This window comes from Emys orbicularis, chromosome 1, assembly GCF_028017835.1.
Source record: "Emys orbicularis isolate rEmyOrb1 chromosome 1, rEmyOrb1.hap1, whole genome shotgun sequence".
Taxonomy (NCBI): Eukaryota; Metazoa; Chordata; order Testudines; family Emydidae; genus Emys; species Emys orbicularis.
The window spans coordinates 224,158,559-224,161,974 of NC_088683.1; positions in this window are offsets into that span (position 1 = coordinate 224,158,559).

The window sequence follows — 3,416 nt, forward strand, 5'->3', positions numbered from 1 at the left end:
CACAGTTGCCAACTTTCACACGGTAAATAAGCACCCCAACTTTCACAATAAGCCAAAAATCAAGCTAATCCTATTTCAAAACAAGGCCAAAACAAGCCAATCTCTAAGAACCCCAACACTCTATGTGCCTAGATCTCCTCGGCATGCAGTCTAGGATTGTGGTGGGCCCGCTGTGCACCCCTGACTCTCTGCCCCCCTTACCTCCCCTTGGCCCTGCTTGCCGGGAGCCGATCAAAAAAAAGAAACTACAAGCCAAACCAGCTACAAGCCAAAAACTAGCCAACAAGCAACTCGCAAGCCAATTAACCCAAAAACAAGCCCAATTTCTGCATTTTTTCACAGGTTTGGCATGTCTAGTTGCAGCCTAGTTAAACCATATTCTTGGTGTCTTGGTTTTTCTTCCTGTAATGGCCAGGACAATTGATTAGATCTCCATCAACCCACCCATACACAAAGTCATCCATCAGTAAGAGTCCTGTTAAAGGGTACTAGTTTGAAGTGTTTGGCATTTTGATAATTAGACATGTTCTCTCTAGGCCCCCAGTGGATAAATGTTTCTTACCTTCTCTGTAATCTAGATGTTATTTGTGTGTGGTCCATTTAGTTTAATTATGATAGCTGCATATGCTGTTCCTTCTGGAAAATAACAAAATAAAAATTATCCATTGTCTGGATATTGTAGTAGAACTTCACTTAGTACTTAACCACTTTGTTGGAGGAGACTGATATTTTAAAAACAGCTTAATAGAAATTAATCGTTTTAACTAAATGGAAATAGAAGTTAAGTGAACTCAGAGGACCTGCCCTCTTAGGGTCTCAAAGTACCTGCAACCTAAGCGTAAGAAATGATCAAATGCCCAAGAGTGAAGGACCATTAGTCATTCTATTTGCTTCACAAATGTAAACCGTTTAAACACTTCGTATCCAGTACTGCACACAAGTTGAGAAATGGGGGAATAAAAATAAACATTTATGCTAAATTATTAGATTTTTTTTTTTTAAGTGTGTATCATTAATATTATCTTAGTACTGGAACCAAGTAAACTAAACGTTCGTTAACAAGAAAATATTCTGATTTTTATTTTTTCACGTTATTATCAAGTACACAATTACAATAATGTCACACATCCCTATATGATTCTATGTATTTTGTTTTTTCTTTTTCTTTTTTACAAAGTGTACAGAGGGAGGGACATACAATATTTAACAGGGCATTTCTACAGAACAATAATTTATATTGTGTCCTTGTAAAAATCTGTACCTTTTAAAAACATTTAACTGAAACATCCATTTTATAGCATAAGCTAATCAAATTATTTAAGAATTAAAACTAGTCTGTAACTAATGTCAGTACATTAACAATAACTACAATTTCATTTTCTCTTTATACAGACAAATACATTTTACAAAATCCACTTGACCAAACCTTTAATTACTCCTTTAAAAAAAAAGGTTTCAGTATTGTGCTTTAAAAAAAGTGTGTATGATTCCAGACTACATAAGAGAAATAAAGTGTGTAAAGCGTTTGTGTTCTTTGTCTTTCAGCTTATTTAAAAAATATATAGTTCAAAATAGCTGGAACTTCTCAATAATATGGTGGGAATTTATGTGGAATTTATAGTTTTCAGCTTTCCACTTGCAAAACACTTAGAGAGAAAAATCAATCTGAACAAAGGCATTTTGCAAGATTTCAATAGAAAATGTGCACCAAGTTTTCACACACTATGGACCCAATCCTGCAATATACAGCTTGCAGGCAGACTGCTGTGACCACATAGATTCCCATTGAAGTCAGGCACAGGAGTCTGCTCCCCAGTTACACGTGAAATTATCAGGATCTCTTTATTATGAGCAACATTAGCCAATGTAGGACTGGATCAGTACGTCTGGCACTATTAATCAGACATCGCAAAAAAGTATGGGGAAAAACAGCATTAGAAAGCATTAGCCTTGCCTGAAAAGACAAGTCCAAGTTAAACTCAAGTGTTTACACTTGCAATAAAACATATGGACTGGCTGAGCGATAGTTGCAGTTCTCAATAAAAAAACAAAATAGTAAAGATTTAGGACACAAACATCTGAAAGAGGAAAACTCATTCACTATGGGTCTGATCAAGGACTGAGAGACAACTTCTGCATCCCTTGCTCCCAGTGAGTAGTCCTATTAAAGATAATGGAACTACTATCAGTAAGTGCTACTTGGTGGGATTAAGGCTTGCAGAATCTGTCTAATCCTATAGTCATTTGGAGCCACATCCTACAATCCTTACTCAACCAACCACTTACTTCAGTGGGAATTTGAATAAGGACTCCAGGATCAGGCCCTAATACATGACTTGTAATTAAGCAATTCAGTTTTGTTTTACCTTTTGTCATCTCAAGATACATGACTTTGTATCTTACACATTTATACAGCAATTAGTAACCAATATTACATTGCAGCTTTATCTTAGTAATAGACTTCAGGGTGGTAAAATTACATACAATTGTAATGCTCTCCCATTTGTTTATAAACAGACTAGAAAAACTGGGTTAATTCTGGATACTAAGTATTTAATAAACAACGTTCTATTTAGAAACAGTTCTGCCTCTGTCGTAATTTATTTTTATTAAGGATATCTGCATGAAAATTGGATCTCTATTCCTTAAAAATCATCTGCTCCTACTATTTCCTACTTGAAGTTCTCTCTCTAAATAATACATTTGCAAAATTATCTGAGACATCTGTTGGACTTTAGAATAAAAGTAAAATAATTCCCAGCAAAAATGTGATTTGACCCAAATACTGCTGTTTCATGTTGTTATACATAAAATCATATTCAATTTGGGGGTACACTTAGCTGTACACACAAGAAGTTGCAGCCTACCCAGGTAAAGAGGAAGACCTATATTTTATGTTTCCAATGTTACTCAGCAGGAAGTTGGGAAAACCAAAACTCTTTTGTGATACATAACCATTCAAAGACAAAGAAGCACAGAGAATAAACATAATACTTATGAATAAATTCTTACTCCAAAAAGTGTAAGCATTGAAAAAATGCCCCCAACCATCATTTTTACTTATTATAAAGGGAGGAATGAGATCCTTTGTAAAGGAAACCTGAATAAAAATGCAAAATGTATTTTTTGTTCAGTAATATTAAATATAACTGCTCAAATGGAAAGTTTTTAATTTGCCACAAGTTCTGTATACACTAAATAAGACAAATAGGTTGGCCCTAATAACATTATTCTTGACATTAAAATTCTCCGTGTTCTTTTGTACATGTCTGACAATTTTAGCAAGAGAAAATTTAAAATATTTTTAAAATTCACAACAAAACTGCATTAACATGGACACTGTGAGTACCAACAAAGTCAGTAAGATAAATGTTTAAATAAGCTATTACGGTTGAAAAATTCAGTATGAGACAGGG